The following is an 18,606-nucleotide window of genomic DNA, read 5'->3' on the forward strand; positions in this document are numbered from 1 at the left end:
TCATCCTTGATGGAGAGAAAACTCGCGAGCGCGTCCCAGTCACCCACCACAGCATCTTCTTTGGCCAGACGATGATGTCTTCTACGCTCACAGAGAACAGACAGCTCGTCCGCGCGATCATCTCACGTCAATTGTTTCGCTCTGAAAATTTGAACGAATCAGAGACGACCATTCATTATCATTGGGTTGTTTTCCTTTGTATCTTGTCTTGTCGTCATATCACTTCGAGATCGATCATCAAAGTCATGCGAGGTTGGTGGTCAGCGAGAGAGACATAGAGAGAGAATCGCAAAAGAGTGTAGCCGATGCATGTTTTCTTCCGATAGCGGTGCATTAAACATTTTCCGGTCGATTTTTTATTACCTTATCAGTTAACAGCACACTCTTGTTCGATTATCGTGCATAATTTGATTGTTATGATGATAAGATGATCTATTCGAAAGATGTTTATTTCAGAACTTATAGCTCTTATTACACGCAGCGAAAAGATTTTTTATTTCAAAGGAAAGTGCCGCAAAAACAAAGGATTTTTTCCTTTGATTTTGGGATAAATAAAAATTCCTTTGATTCAAATGCAATTTCATTTGTTCCAAAGAATTTTTCTTTTGAAAAGTCTTTGAATCAAAATATTAATGCTTTGAAACAAAAAAAGTTCCATTTGATCCAAAGTTGTTGTCATTGCTACAATGTAATTTAGACTTAGATTTAAAAGGATTGGTTCATTGAACCATTTTCCTTTTATTCCAATTGGAAGAAATATTTACTGTTGTCTGAAGTTCCTATTAGGAATTTTAAATACCTAGTAAAAAAAAAGAATTTACATTTTAAATTCATTTTTATTCACAAAATTAACACTACACTGGTTCACTATAATTGAATCATCCGGTCCTAATTTTGGCCTGAGGGCATTCTTTTTGGGCCGCTTAATAGAGTTTCGGAAGCAGCTCCAGTTGCTAGCTTTAGTGGTCATCCAACTGGTGATTGCCACTGAAGATCGGGCCGAAGATAATCAGACCGCTGGATTTGGGGCGGAATCAGCCGTGGTCCTGTAACACTGCAAGAGTTTATATAAAATCTTAAACATTCACTTTTTGATTAATGGATTAACGCACACTTACCATTCTTCATCCTGAATCCTCCTAAAGCTAACTCTGATTCACTAGTTTTGATTTTCAACACAACCGGACAAACTGTATTCAAAATTCGGTTCTTGCTCAATCCAAAATATCTTCTAAGTTTAAAATTTTAATTTAAAGAAATTATTCCTTGCTGTTGAAAACTATTTTCTTTAGTTGAAAAAAAAAGTACTTTGTTTTAAACGAAATGGGCAAATGATCAAATTTCTTTTGAATCAAAGAATTTGTTTAAAATCAAAGTCCAAAATTATTCAGTTCAAAAAATTAATTCTTTCTTTCAGAAATTATTTATTTGAATCAGAACGATAATTCATTGATTCAAAGAAAACAGGAGTTTGATTCAAAAAACTGAATGTTTTGAATCAAAGTCAGTTTTGTTTTGTATCAAAATCCAAGTTTTCTCTGCGTGTATACATATGAGGGCAGTAGGCGTACGCTTAACGGTCATCACGCGTTTTTTCGGCTTCGCAAATTTTAACTTTTTTTCATAAAAGATGACAGATTGCAACCAAATTCAATTTAAGTGAAGAAAGAAACCGTAAGAAAGGAAAGAAGCCGTTTATGAAATGTCATTGCAGCTGCAAAAAGGGCCCAGATAAATTAAACATCGCCATTGTATCTGCGTCCAGGGATTTTATAAGAGCAAGTTCACTGGTGTTGGGAAGAAGTTGTAGAAATTTGGACACTTTTAGCACATTTTGAAAAAAATTTCATGCAAAAACATTTTCAAGATCTGTCGCCTTCAAGTTTTTTAGCAACACGTGTTCTATTTTCGCATCATCCTTCATCGTGCTTTCGCCGTGTGCGGTTCGTTTTGTTTTGCTCCGGTTCGTTCGCGAACTGATATTGGTGGTAAAAATTGCAAAGTCATGAAAGAAAGAATTTTTTTCCCGATAGTTAGATGAAGTTTAGTGAAGCTGGCTTGAATCGTGTGTTCATTAAGAAAAATATACGAAAATTTAAAGAAATTGGGTTCATTTTAATATTTGAACTATGCAGAATATTCTACGGTGCGTCGCGATGATGGTTATCGGTAGTGAACTGGGTGTCAAAAAAGTTATGTTCGGAACATTTTAATTATTCCCGATTCCCGATGAGTGTTGTGGGCAGAAATTTTAAATTGATTTAAGTGTCTGTTATTATGAGTGAAATAAGTGATGTCTTTTACCATCCGAGAATGAATCGCCGAGACATGTCCGAACATGTCTGCCTCAGTCCAAACAAATTTGGAACGCGAAAAACAGAGAACGCACATCTGCGCATGCGCGTTTACTGTGTAGGATGGCGTAGGCGCATATTCTGGATCGAAGCAAGCGATGGAAAAAAAACTCAAACCAAACCCGGTGAGGCATTTCCGATTATCTTTTTTCTTTCTCGTTTCTTCTGCTTCTTTCGTTTTCATTTTCTCAATAACATGCCTATCAGCCGCAGAGAGGCAATTTTCATTGTGAGTAATTAGTCATGCCTTCTTGATAACTTTCTATCATTTGGATCGTTAGATTCAACTTTATGAAATTAAACAAGGTGGGTTCCAGCTACAGATAAGCTGAGAGTGTCTAGAGGTAAGACAGGTAAAAAGGTAAGATTATTTTACCATACAAATATTTCATTGATTGATTATATTATATAAGAACGTACAAAAAGTTGCCAGCTGGGCAGGTATTTACACGGATGCGGAATACCTGTCGGAGATTCTTAACTCTAAATATGTTATGAATTTTATACGGCTGCGAAACAGTTTGCTCGTTCTACAAGTAAGACATACACCTACACGAAACATTTTCATTTCATGTCAGTTCACACGAAGCCATGGTGTCGGGTATGTGATGATTTGCATTGAAGATTGGCCGAACTAAAAATCTAAAGGATGCAAATTAACGCATACGTTGGCGAAACTGCGGTGAATCCGTGCACCCATGGTGGATTATCTACATACATACATACATACGTGTTCTATTTTCGCATGCTGTGATGCAAAAAACGCAATATTTCTATCACATACGGCTAAAATAGAAACAGTACTGTAAAAAAATACAACGCCCAAAGATCTTGAAAACATGTTTGCATGGTAAAATTTTCAAAATGTGCTTTAAGTGTAAAAATTACTACCACTTTTTCCCAACACGAGTGAACTTGCTCTAAGTGCATATAGTTTTTTGAAAAAATATCAACTGTGAGAAAAATGGCATTCTGTCAAAGTTAGAAGTTTTTGCGCTGCTTAGCGCGATTTTATTCTTTTTTGAACGCAACTGTATGTAGCTTTAAAAAAATAAATTCAACAATTTTTTAAAATTACTTATTTAATGCATAGTGTTGTTTTAAAATCACACTTATAAAATCAAAATATTTCGGAAATGCTTGAATGTTTTTAAGGGAAGTCTTATCCTAAACGGACTGTTTTAACTTCTCCTGGTATCGTTCCTGTCCATGACCTACTGCACCAAGCCAAAACAGCGACGACATCGTGTTTGTCATCTCAGTGTGGCGGCTTAGCGGATTGTGACTTTCACTTTTATCAAAAAACTTTTGACATCTTTTATGACCCGGACCACAACCGTAATGCGTGAGAAATTCATCAATCTGAAGCTGTCCCGGTGCGAGCTGCTACATTACTGATTTCCATATTTCATATGCGGGTGGACCCAAAGAATGACGAAATGATGTATACCTAGTCAGAGTTACGTTAGCTCGAGTGTGAGTGATGCGAGTTCATAGCGTTTTTCCAACAATTGCCATTATTGTTGAGAGGATGAACGCCACCGTAAATGCTTTTTTGGCAAATTACCTATGACCCTGCACGGGCAATCGAAATCGTTATTTAGAATTATGCAAATAGGTGATTGTTGTACGAGATGGCCGGCCGAAGAAATCACATTCACACCTTCGCGGTTTTGGTTCCGAACAAATGTCGAGCTCGGTTGACGTTGAACAAGTCCAATCGAAACAACACTGAAAATAGTTGAATTTCTGTTTCTACTAGATAAGCAATGCTTGAAATGTGATGACACATGTTTCCTGTATAGCATTAACGATTTTCGTATCAGCTTTACAATCAGAGGTATTCTTAGGATGAGTGACATGTTTGTAACTTTAAGCTCGTGGATTCGTACGTTTTTATGAGTTTGATTTGTCTGACATGGAAACCTCGACCAAATATAGTAACAAATGTTATATAAGTTGTCAACATCATGTATTAAACAATTTCGACCGATCTTATATAACAATCGTTTAAAAATCGATCCAGAAAATTGAAAAGGCTTTGAGATGCTAGAGGAAGGAATGTATACATATATTCCCAGTTAAATCTCAACTGCTTCTTGAGCCGATGTCCGTAAGTTCGAGTCCGAGAGTAAACCACTTGTACTGGATAAGTTTTTCAATAACTGTCCGCCTACTGCAACGTTGATGTGAAGTCGCAAATGCCACAATGATAGTTAAACGACTACGATCGAAAATAGAAATCATCATATTTTATAACATTTTTATAGTAGTGCGTACGACAAGCTAGTTTTAAAAACAAATATTCGGCCAATTCGGGCTATTCAACCGAAAACTTATCTCAACTATTCTGTGAGCCGAATATTCGGCTTAAATGTTTTTTGGTGGTTTTCGGCGCCAAATATTCGGTACATCTCTAGTCTCTAGTGCAAACAAATCAAAGTTTTATGATTAGAACTTGCAATAAAATCAATAGTTAAATATAAAATTAATTTGATTGAATTTACATTACTCCAATCTTAATTTTTAAGAACAAGCGATCTTCCTTCTATCCAATTGATTTATATTATTTGACCTACCGGGAAAAAGCTTCCTTATTCATAATTTTGACAAAAATCAAACACGCTCCTCGAATTTTCCCCACTTCTTGGTGTACCCACCAAATGTGACCCTCCCAAACAAACCTTTACTTTCTGCGCTGATTTATCTACCGAGCACCAATTTGGGTGCTTCAACCCATCAACTCAATGGCAGCATCTCCATTGACGAACTCTGGTTTCTATTAGATTATGCAAATTCGAACCATACCAGGAGGCCCCATCGAAATACCACCACCGGATCCTATACCGTTTTCCTTCTAATCTAACCAAAGCGTTGAAACTGACACAAATGTGTGCCGGAATTTGTCATACGGCACCTTCTTATTTATTTCACAGCTCGATTCATAATGATCATATTTTACGGTGATGTTAATAATGTTGAGCTTTTTAAGCCATTTCAATCAATTCGTTGGCTGGTCCGTCTCTAGAAAAAAAAACACCCGGTTGGGACATTTCGGTGCTATAGTAGGATGAACCAGTTAGAGGAGACACCGGCATCTTGTTGGAGTCTTCGGATTTAGAAACTGGTGTGAAGTCTGTCAATCAGAGGCCAAACCAGCAGCAGCCAGAGAGAGGATCAGCCATATGTGTTCATTTTCGGATCTAATGGATTTTTTTTTTCGGGTATCGACGCACAGCAGGAGCCACCGGAGGAGATCGGCTATTATATCGGGAATAATGTGCCGCGTTTGCGGTAAAGTTATAGTTTTAAATAATAAATATGATACTACCGTCGCGCAGCAGGATTTTACGACTCCTTTCTATTGACGATCAATGAAATTATGTTGATTTTATAGAAGTAAGGTGAAACATACTACCGTCCACGCATTCTCCAATGTCCTCTTAGCTGACTAACCAGCTCAAATAGTCCCCAACCAGCAGCGGCCACCTCTCTTTCGGAACGAGGATTGATACTTCTCTTCGGCTGGTCCCGGGCACCCATTCAAACGATTATCACCATTATCTATTTGGGTGATCTTTGTTGGTGGCATTTGGGGTTTTCGGGGCGTTCGATGCCTGATAATTGGGCGTGTCATTTTAACGATCGAATCCGCAATTTGGAACCTCCCCGATCATTTGCACTTATGATAATCTTGTACAGCTCTATTTGGGTGGAAAAAAAACATATATGGGTGGAAAAAAAAAGATATATCTACGAGCGTTATCCAATTTGATGCAGCTAAATATGAGTGCTGCGGGGTTAAACCAGGAAGGGCGAACTTTTTATGATAAGTTATGGCTGCCATGCTCCTACATCATGTCAAAAGAGTTACAAATTTCCTTAACCCTGATGCCAGCTGCTTCATGTGATCATAAAAACTATTCAGCTCTTTCCATATTACCGTTAAATAAAATAGCCCCTTTGGCGTTTATTCAAACCTTGGATTAGAGAAGTTAATGAAACAATCGAACAAAGTTTATAATAGAGATGTACCGAATAGTGGTATTCGGCGGACGGCCGAATGCCGAATAGTGACCTTTTCAACTATTCGGCAAAACGAATATTCGGCCGAATATTCGGTCTAATATTCTGTTGAATTTTCAATACAAAACAAAACAATAAATTCGTTTTTCTTCTATTTCTGTCATCTTAATGCCCCTCATGTTTTACTGTCGATTATTTCCAACCAGATGTATAATTCATCAGATCTTTTTTAAGTAGAGATCTCCTATATTCTCAAAATGTCACCATTAGCTGGATGGATATCAGATGACTTGTCGCTTCTAGGACGTTTATCACAAAAGAGATTGGGTTCCAGTGAAATCGTGGACAAAACCTTTAAAAAAAGGTGTCTAGCTATTTAATTTTTTTTTCCATTTTGAATTTGATGAATGTTTTATTTTTGATAGATGTCTTAAAAATAGTTTCCAAAAAGACCGATGATCTTTAACCTTAAGCATACAACACTTTCTACGACACGTATCCACACGGCTGGGTCGGGTCTTAACGATTCTTTGAAAAACTTGTTATAAAAAAGGGAAATCTAAACAGAAACTAGACATCATTCTCAATCATACAAAAGAAAAAGAAATAAAAGAACTTGAAATTTAAAGTTTTTATCGAATCACAACAGCAGTGTTCAAATCGTATCTAAAGAATAAATTTACTCTAAACAATCGTTTTGTAAAGCAAAATTTAAAAATTTTCAAAGAGACATTTGAGTATTTTATTTGATTTAGCAAAAATCTTAATAAACCCGGGAAAATCCGGGAAGTTTAAAAAAATATGTGTCCATCCCGGTCAGATTTAACTTTTCTCGAATTCTTTATTTGGTTTATGGACAAGCCTGAAAATATCAAAAAATATAATCGATATATAAAGCTATCTACAGTGAAAAATACACGGGTACACCTAAAATGTTTTACTGAAACCATAAGTTTTTGGTTATTTTAAAGCTTTTTCAACATTACTTTTGGATATTTTATGAATAATCCAACATCAGTTAAAAAATTGAAAAGTCTGTATTTGTATTGTGTTTGTATTTGTCTGTATTTAAAAAAATTAAATAATCGGCCTATTCGGCCGAATACCTAGCTCAACTATTCGGTGAGCGGAATATTCGGCTAAACGGTTTTTTGCGGTATTCGGCGCCGAATATTCGGCCGACCGAATATTCGGTACATCTCTAGTTTATAACAATTTTTTGTTCATGGTTAAACCGAGTTATTGTACTGTTAGTGATCTTCAGCAATATTTATGTTTTGATGCTACCAACATAAATAAGCCGTATAAAAGTTTGTTGAATGGTTCGTATTATCGAACATCTTCTCAGTGGAATACGGAATGTTTTAGAAATTAGAGAAAGCTTTTAATATTTATCCAGAATCCAGTGACTACCAATTTCCGTGCTGTTATTTCCGAATCGCCAGAGATGAAATTTTCATCGCGCCAGCTCTTAATTTACTTCGGAAGTCAGACATCTGATTTCCGAACTTACTTCCGACAAAGAAAAGTAATTTTCTAGGTTGTTGCAAGTATGCATTCTACTGTCATTTCGTTGACATTTGCAGCATGGATCCTTACCAAGCAGATTTCAAACCGCTTATTCTAGAGTAAGGAATCTGAAAACGCTGGCTCCGGATCGTCGCCCAATCGGTGCAGGACCCTTAGATAGGTTAGGTAAGTTCTAGATTTATTATCTCCGTATTTTGAGTTGAAAAATTATCTAATATTCGTTAATTTACTAAAATATTGCAAAATTGGCTACATTTTTTTGGTTTATGAATGTTAAAATCATGGATGAAAAATGATGAAGTTTTTTTAAGTATGCAATGTTTACATGGGCAAATTTTTGGGACGAACCTTCAAGTGATTTTCGAGATAATTTCCAACGAAAAAGTTCATCGACTTTCAATTTTAGGCGCCTCGTGCTCCATCTATAATGCACATTACGAACTATCTTTTTCTAAATCAAGACTAAAATCCCTGAATCCTGACTTGGGAAACAAACCCAAATTTTCTATTCTATCGTAGTTATGGCAAGTTTAGCAGATTGTCTTCGTTCGCAAAAAAACATCGTTGAGTTTTTATCACTCCACCATCGTTTTCGCTTATTGGCACCAGGGTGTGTCGGCTGGTTTTCAGTTCGGCTTCCGAGTGTAATCCTCTTTCGCTGATCGTGCTCCACTCGTTACCCGAGGTTAACACGAGCTGTAAGCAGGGTTGTCAACATTTTTTTTTTTACAAAAATCATGGAACTGGTGAAAAAAAGTCAGGCAAAATTAGGCTAAGATAAAGTAACGGAAATTTTGCTAAAAGTGATGACCTTTTTTTTTGGTCACCTCGTCTTGTCTCTCTAATATGTCTTGTGAGCATAATTCTACTGAATCAAAACATCACAGCAATCGACTGATTCCTTTTAATTCCCTTTTTTAAAAAAGAATTCACGAGAATCTTTCGATTGCTTTGATTCAGCCACATTTCCACTTTTTCACTTCAGAAATTGTACCTAATCCAGTTCCTTACTACTCATTTTTCATCACATTAGCAAGAATCAGGCAAAATCAGGCATATTTTCTAAAATCAGGCTAATTTAATGGCTTATCAGGTTGTCAGGCAAGGCCTCGAAAAATCAGGCAATGCCTGAAAAATCAGACATATAGGCATCTCTGGCTTTAAGTGACTCGGACGCAAGTGTGAGAGCATTTGAATCTGAGTGGGAGAAAGAGAATTCTAAACAAAGAGCGCCCTGTGGTTCAGTCATACACCTCAGAGTTCAGAGCGAAGAAGAAAAAATAATATTTAGACTCCTACCACACAACGTAGAAAAAATAACAACAATTTCTCCCCCGCTACCATGCCCACTGCTGTCAGCTGTTTTGGAATCTTTTTTCTTGCAAAAGGAAGTGTTCGGAAAAGAGGTGCCAGGTGGTTTCGTGAAAAAATCAGGACACCGCGAAGAACAAAAAACAAGATTTTTCAGGACACCAGTAGATTGGTGGAAATGAAATGCAGCTCTTCTTAGATTGCATAAATTAGGACAAAATAGCGGTGCAGTATACGCCTTAATTTATGCAACCGAGTTGCAAACACGAGTTGGAGAATACAAACAAGGGTTTACCTGCATTGACATGAGGGTATGGTATATAGACATAAATCTGGTGTGAAGATTTTGCTCAAGTAGCCTTTCGAAATTTACAATCACCAATGAAAATTGAATCGATCTTTCAAAGGAAGTATTCCTGCCAAAACTTCAAGACTCATGTTGTGCGTTGAGGGCATACAGCCCATCAAAGCGATGCGAAGACAACGGTATTGGATACGCTTGATGAGGTGAGGTTTGGCAGCTGACTGGAAACAGAAGCTACCATATTTCACCACTGAGAGAATCGTAGTTCAATACAATTTTAAAAGATCTTCTGGATGGGCTCCCCACCAAATGCAAGTGATTGATTGGAGAAAATTGATTCTTTGTTGGCATTTTCCTTTCAGATACTCTATGTGAGCTCTCCAAGTACACTTGGAATCAAACCAAACCCCAAGATACTTGAAACACCTCGATTGCGTGATCGTTCTGCCTAGGAGTTGAAGCTTAGGTTGAGCAGGTCTATGTATCTTAGAGAAATCAACTATCTCCTATTGAACAAATTTACTCATGTCATCGTTACTTAAAAAATCTTCAAAAAATTACGGATGAATATTGAACCAAATGAAGCTTTTTAGGCCCCAGGGTTTTGAGAAATTCAAAATGACCTCAAACCGACTACTACAGTCTATTACTATATACCGTGAAAGCACCAATGGCCGCGCATTTAAGCTATGATGGATGTTCTTTGTGCCGTACAAAAATTATGTTTTGTGCGATTCTGGAAAGAAAAGCACTGACATGTAGTAAAACTTACGTACTTTAAGGGAAAAATTTAAAAGGGAGAACTTTTTCATTGCAACGCCACAAAAAACGGGATTTTGTAACAAGTGTTGGTGTACCAGCCGCGCACGCATATGTTGCTTGTTCCAATCGCCGCTCACAAGTGTACCAATGGGCGCGCACGCCTTAATTAGGGTTTAAACAGTAAATAAGGTATCCAAGCAGTTAAAAATGTTGTTTACATGGCTCTCAGGATCATTGTGAATATTCTCAGGTAAGGCATTTTATGATTCACACATCAAACACCGATTTGTCTCCATTATTTGTGAAACTAGTCTGGTGCTGAATTAGTATGAGACGCCATTTTTACAGACCATTATTATGCCGGAAGAAGTTTTGGAACAATGTTTTCGGTCCCGATTTCGATAAATCATCACACATTAGGCGAGCTGTCTGAAAATCCACGGAAAAATTGACCAACTAAAACTTTACAGATCCGAATTGCTATCTAACCTCAAATTTCCAACACTGTAGCCATTTTCATTAGATAATCGTTTCTTCTGATATTGTTTTTAAAAATTGTGTTTTTTCAGCCGGTTATATGATGGAAAACATTGATTGGAAAGCTTACCTGTGAATCTTATGCAACTTTTGTGAATTTCCGAAAAAACTTCTTTACGTTTAACTGCTGATAAATACTAAAAAACTTTCCGTGCGCGGGGATAGAAACATTAAAAAATCAAGTATACCAATGGCCGTGCACAACAAAATTGTCATTTTTTCCGCAACAGAACCTTCAAACTTTTCACTTTTTTTCACAATTCATTCATTATACAGCCACAAATAATTTAAGTTCGAAAATTTTTGCCAAGGTGCTCTAATTCAACACAAAAAACTGAATTACAAAAAGGGACCCGCATAGGTCACTTGCTAAGGACATCAGACAAAATGGCATCCGGCAAAAACGATGTTTGTTTTTATTTTTTCCTGACCTCAAAAGGCAGAATTAATTTATTTCTAGTATGGCAAGTGAAAGATACTTGGCGTAGGCATCAGAAAATGCGAAACATAGAAATTTTCGTTGTTGAATTCCGGAGAAAATAATGATAAAAGTTGGAAGTGCGCGGCCATTGGTGCTTTCACGGTACCTTCTTTTTAAAAATACAGACACCGTCTTTGCCGATTTAGACTTTACAGACTGAATAAATGACGTGGACAACTTAAGATTAACACATGCATCATGTATTTATCCATGTTTTAGAAATTGATATTTTTATTATGATTTTCAAACTTAAGTCAGTCATCTACTTTGTACTCAAAATACAATTTAAATCATAAAATTTTGTATCAATAAGCATAAATTAATAAACACTTGCTCGTAAAATTTTGTTCATAACTCACATTTCAATAAAAAAAAACGAATGATTTCTAAGATCTAGCTTTACAAACAAACATTTTATCCAAATTTAAAAACTTGCCATAAAACTGTAAGAACCACCTAATAGATATGTAGTTATGACAAAAAATTTCCATTGATATTTCAGACATTGTTGTAAAAAAAACAAATTTATGAGGGAAGGCAATATAGAATCCGTCGAAATGAATGAAACGTTTTTCTCAATATCTACATATTTCATCGGATTAGCTCGTCTTGCCAGCAACGAGGTCTTTGTCACGATTTTCCTCTTCATTAATTATAATATCATATCTAGAGACTACCGTTTTGCTACCGTTGCCCTAGTTCCATATTATTCCCCGCTCTGCATATCCAACAAACAAGGGTGGGGTTGATGATTTAATTATGCTCTCAGCTGATATCGATCAGCTCCTTCTATGGCGGGTTTCTTTTTTTTTCATGTGCTCGTCATCACCTGTCCAGTTATGAGAAATAGATGAATGGCGTCTTCACTTCCACCTGAACCCTTTATGAGTGGGATACCTACAAAAGGCCTACAGGCGAGCTGCTCGATGTGACAAGTTACAGTTTTGATGAAGCTTCCTGCCCAGGAGTCAACCGTTTGCGATCGGCTTGTGTCAGTGTCAGTATTTATGAAGAAAATCCTCAGCGCGCTCCGGCAATCCGCGTGTGGCGTTAATAGCACGTGATGATATAAATTATTGTAATTGGTCCTACAGCAATTACCGATCAGCAGCTTCATTCATAGATTCCAATCGGGACGCGACATGACGCATCGATACCGACTGATACTGATAAGGGGGACGCGTTTTGCGTTGCGTGAAATGTAAAACATATTTGTATGCGCATGTAGGGACAAACATGCCTATTAAAACGAAATCAAGACACTGATGCATCCAGGCAGATTACTCAGCCGGAGGGTCATCGCAGAACCGCTGCCGGATGATAATGATGGCGCGAGTGCTGCAACTGCATAGTTGTCCAAAGCAACAGAAAATTTAAAGACTCGGATTTTGAGTTCCATTTCAATCCGCTACGGGTTTCAAGTTTTGAAAGTTTATGACGAAATTCATAAGATTCGAGTGCTCTAAGGAATCCGAACATAAAATTTATATCAATATAAAATCTGCGATTACGCTGGAAATTTTGGGGTTAAGATAGTTTTTTACAAGCCACGGTGTGCCAAAATACGTTATTAAAAAGAAAAAATGACCACCAAAACGGCACTCGGCATTCGAAAGATATAGTATTCAGGCATCCATTCTGAAAATTTGGAAATGTTTGATCGGGCTTTTTTGAAATTAGAGCGATTTTAAATTTTTAAGTCAATTTGCATTAGATTCCCAATGGGGTTTTTCGACCTAATGTTCTATGACCATCGGTTTTTCTGACTACATATTTTATGACAATCACCCAGTTCAATGACTTTATAGAAAATTTCATGCCCGATAACTTTGTTGAAGACTAGAAAAAGATTTGAGTTGGTCCTGAAAAGTTATTGGCAATTTTCTAAAACTTTATTAGACTGATTGAAATTTTTCCATGTTTCTTAAGTTTTTTTTCAATTCAGCTTCACTAAGAAGCGAATATCTTTCCAGGCCTAGTTTGAATCGTTTTTGGGTATTTAACCATTTTTTCTTGCTTTAAATGTGCTTAGTCGAACAGGTAAAAAGTGTAATATTAGCTTTAAAATAGTCATTTTTATTACCTTCTTGGATTCAACAATCAAAATAAACGGTATTTTTAATTTAAAATTTTCTTGATTGTACCCACAGTTCTCAACACCTTTTGTTTGCTTTGGTTATGGCAGGTCTTTCATGTAAATATGTATGCACCGATTCGTTCAAAATTTCCTGCAGCGTATTGATTGCAGACAACTCGACAAGTATTACAAAGAACGTCAGGGTAATATCACAGAGAACAGAAGTACAAGCTCGAACAAAAAATCTTCCAAAAAGTGTGTAAAATTCCAAATGCTGACATTCAAAAAATACGTTAGAAATTGATTTGTGCCATCTATTGTGTCGTTCAAAAGTTACAAATCAAATTTTCAGATGGCCAGTTTTTGAAAAGACCCAGCCAAAAAACAAAAAAACTGTTCAAAACTATCGTTGGAAATTTTACACAAGTTTTGTGGGCTAGCTTGTATGTCTGTTCTTTGTGGTAATATGCTTCACGACTTTTAAAACGACTTATGAGCACTGATGACCTCCATTTGACTTTCTGTTGTCTTTCGCATACAATTTTGTTTCGAAAAGCTTAATGGACGTACGACGCACGTGGCGATTAGCGTTATGTGATCTACACTGCCGGCCAAAAGTTTGGGATCACCCACCAAAAAACATGCAAATTTTGATCGTTCATATCTCAGCCGTCTTAGGGCATATTGCAAATCTTCTGATCTCATTTGAAAGATAATGAGCAATAGCTATTTCGGAAGTATTTTGCCCAGATATAATGTTTTAGCTGTGTACCTTAATCTAAACCTAAAGTTAGAACATTTTCGAAAAATCGCTCTCAATATTCAAAGCCGATCATCTCGGGATATGATCGACACAATTTCAAAATTTGAGTTGCATTAGAATCCTTATTCTGTACTTCTCAAACACAATAAAAAAATTTGTTGAAAAATTTTAGAATGTACTTTTAATTAATAAAATATACACTTAAGTTATCGTCCAAAAGTTTGGGATCACCCCTTAGTATGGTATATCGGCCCAAAGTTTGGGATCATTCTTTAGAAAACTTGCAAATTTATCTCTTTCATATCTTTCTCATCTAACATCGTATTGCAGATCTAAAGGATTCATTCGGAAGCTTGAGAATTGTTGTTTTTTCATAAATTCATTCAAAAATTATATTTCGAAATGATAACCATAAAAAATTCAGAATCATAAGTGTGAACTTTCAAAAAACAATTAGTTTCAGGTGAATTTTTTATGATTATAACTTTAAAACATAATTTTTGAATGAATTTAAGAAAAAAACAACAATTCTCAAACTTCCAAATTAATCCATCAGATCTGCAATACGATGTTAGATGAGAAAGATATGAAAGAGATAAATTTGCATGTTTTCTAAAGAATGATCCCAAACTTTTGGCCGATACACCATACTAAGGGGTGATCTCAAACTTTTGGACGATAACTTAAGTGTCTATTTTATTAATTTAAAGTACATTCTAAAATTTTTGCACAAATTTTTTTTATTGTGTTTTGAGAAGTACAGGATAAGGATTCTAATGCAACTCAAATTTTGAAATTGTGTCGATCATATCCCGAGATGATCGGCTTTGAATATTGAGAGCGATTTTTCGAAAATGTTCTAACTTTAGGTTAAGATATATATAAAGATATATATAAGATGTATATAAAGTTTGTGAACACATTTTCACCTCACCCTGATGCGTCTGCCGATGAGATCCAAAAAAAAAAATGCACTTTCAATAATGTCAGACACCAGTTTCTAGTCCCTACGTCAACAACAACAAAAAATAACACTAACCCAGCTGTCAAAACCTGTTCCCTTTTTGTTAAACTCACGAAGGTATCTGTGACAGTAGAAGTTTGCTCGTATGATGACTATTACCCATACATTTACTATATGCTGAAAATTCTATTCCAAACAACTTTATCGAAGACCCAAAAACGATTCAAACGACGCCTGGAAAGATATTCGATTCTTAGTGAAGCTGAATTGAAAAAAACTTAAGAAATATGGAAAAATTTCAATCAGTCTAATAAAGTTTTAGAAAATTGCCAATAACTTTTCAGGATCAACTCAAATATTTTTCTAGTCTTCGACAAAGTTATCGGGCATGAAATTTTCTATAAAGTCATTGAACTGGGTGATTGTCATAAAATATGTAGTCAGAAAATCGATGGACGTAGAACATTAGGTCGAAAAACCCCATTGGGAATCTAATGCAAATTGACTTAAAAATTTAAAATCGCTCTAATTTCAAAAAAGCCCGATGAAACATTTCCAAATTTTCAGAATGGATGCCCGAATACTATATCTTTCGAATGCCGAGTGCTGTTTTGGTGGTCATTTTTTCTTTTTAATAACGTATTTTGGCACACCGTGAAGCAAATCAGTTTGAGGGTTTTCAAAAATTCCTGTTAAAATAGTTGCTTTAAAATACATGTGATAATTTGCCATAATATCGTGATCAAATTTTATGCCAGTGTCTCACACCTTGAACCAGTGTGTCGACGAGACGTCTCGATGACCAGCCACTTGTATTGATTATTATCGACTAACTCTGCTGTTTACCAGTTTCCTCTAGAACAAGTTACCTTTTCATTTGAATAGGCATATTTCAAGCATTTTCCCCTCCGAGCAAGTGGTTAGGGCATGTTTGTTCACATTGGCTGCCGTACGGTATTTATCATTGGATGCGCTCAATAAAATGAATTAAAATGTGAAAAGACATTGATAGCTGCCGCTGGCAATCAATCATTGTGGCACCTAGTTGTGATTAACGAATGAGTTCTCTTCGATTTGCAACTGCGTTCGATCAAATTATCTGGATGAATGAATGGGTACCTACATATGTTGATGGAGCTGTCGATCGAGAGGCTGGAAATTGTTATGTTTGCAGGTGAAAATATAGACGAATTATGAGATGGAATAATGAAAGATTGTCTGTCCGTCTGTCTGTCTGTCTGGCCGGGAAAGATTCCTATAAAAGTTTGGGACACCTGAACTGATCATGCAAATGGAACCGAATTTGGCATGGGAGTGTATTCGGGAACTAAGAATGCTATGGCAGTACGGAGTACACATCGGCTGATAGCCATGCGAGTTTGCTGTGCATACAGGACCATCTCAATACAGTGAGGGGCAAAATAAAGTGTCCAAATTATATTTTTCCATTTCTTTTATTATTCTTTTATTATTGCTGGAAAACGAAGCGCTCTTCGAGGCCCGTATTGATGAGAGGTACCTCGAGGTTTTCCCGCAGGATATTGCAATATGACTCAGCTGTCATGATTCCGTCAATTTTTACCAAATTGTCCACCCCACCTCAAGAAAAGCACCCCCACACCATAACGTTACCTCCTCCGTGCTTGACTGTTCCTTGGATATGGCGATCTTGGAGCCCCTCACCCGACTTGCGCCGCTTCGTCCGGTTGAACAGCTCGAATTTGGATTCGTCGGTCCACAACACTGTTTTTCAGTATTCGAGCGGTTTATCGGCGTGTTCCTTGGCGAACTTGAGCTGCTCAGCCTTCTCCGCCAGGTCTTCTCACTGCGATCTTGCTATGGTAGTCCTTCGCATGGATGCGGCGACGGACAGTACTCTTCCTGTATCTGTCGGATCGTAATTTTTAGTTTTTCTTCACCTCAAGAATGATTTTCTTGTCCGTTCTGGCATCTGTCTTGGGCTTCCGTTCTCTTCCCGGGCGATCCACCACCGATCCGAATGTTTTCATCTTCTTCAGGATTTTTGATACCGCTCTTTTGCTGATTTCGTAGTGCTTGGCCACTTCACGAACAACCAGTTCCCGGATGGACAACGGAATGGTACCAGAAATTTTTGCGTTCTCCATATTTTACAACTTATTCGATTGTAGACACCTGTTTGAACACTCCAAGCCAAGCCAGTTGTTTATGAAACGTCAAAATACACAAAACAAACAAATTCGAGGGGCCTCACGATGGAAACTTATCGAAATTATATTGACTTTAATTTGCCCATTATTTTTTAATGTTAATTGTTTTATTTTTCTATTTGAAAAACTTTCTTTTTTTCCAGCGCAACATTCACAAAAATTGAAAAGAACATAATAAACAATGTTTTAAAAATGATCACGATGTGTTTTCGTTGAATTTTAACCAGAAAAATGAAAGAAATGATAAAAAAAATAATTTGGACACTTCATTTTGCTGCTTACTGTAGATGCAGCTTTTGTCATCGCTGTCCTGGGTGCTTTAAGCAATATTTTCATTGGTGCTTATCTGCTCGCCATATTGCCCAAAATGCGTATTTAGATACGGAGGAATCGACAAAACATGCAAACATGTCGAGGCGCGAACGCTGAGAGTTTCCTCTTCATGATTTCCCAGTATTTCTCAATAGGGTGGAACTAGGGACAGTTTGGTGGGTTTAAGGTTTTTTGGAACAAACTGGACCCCTTTCTCTGCATACCATTCTCGAATGACTTTGTTGTAATGACAGCTTGCCAAATCTGGCAAAAATATTACGGGATGGTCTTGGGATCAAATAAACGGCAAAATTCAACGGCATTGACATAGGTTTAATCGTCTATCAGAAGATACCCGTCGAACTTGGTCAGCACCTGGTCGTATAGCTTCCGAGCACGGATTTTGACCACACTTTCATGTTTTACGGTCCGATTTAGCTAGCTCGATACGAACAGATTCCTTCCCGGAGTCGAATTCTGTTTACGGTATTACGGGCAGCACCGAGTTTTCTGGCCGGTCGACAATTCCGCTCCGACGATTGGCTTGAGGGTTACGAATCGTCGTCAATGTTTCCTCATACCGTTTGATAACGTGCCATACGATATTTCTGGGCAATTTCAGCTGTTTAGGGTAAATGTACCCGACCTTGGCACCTAAGGCATGGTTTACCCCTTTTTTCGACATTCCTACCTTTCTGTTGAGTGCACCATATAACATCCTTTGAAGAATTTACTTGCTAACTTGCTTAGAGTTCAATAAAAATATGTTATGGAAATTTCATTAATGTGAGCAAAATGCATGCAAAGTACTCACTGCGGTGCTCCAATTACTTGGTCGCCGTACCAATTGTGTGCCGTTTCGATGATCCGATTCTTGGCCACCAGCAATGTGCAATAGATCTTTACCAACAATGCTCAATTGACAATTAACAGAATCGTTGGCTATTCTGAATATAAGGCCACTGACAGAATGACGTCAGCTGAGCGTAAAGTTCT

The sequence above is a fragment of the Uranotaenia lowii genome, chromosome 2, assembly GCF_029784155.1.
Source record: "Uranotaenia lowii strain MFRU-FL chromosome 2, ASM2978415v1, whole genome shotgun sequence".
In the NCBI taxonomy this organism is placed as follows: Eukaryota; Metazoa; Arthropoda; class Insecta; order Diptera; family Culicidae; genus Uranotaenia; species Uranotaenia lowii.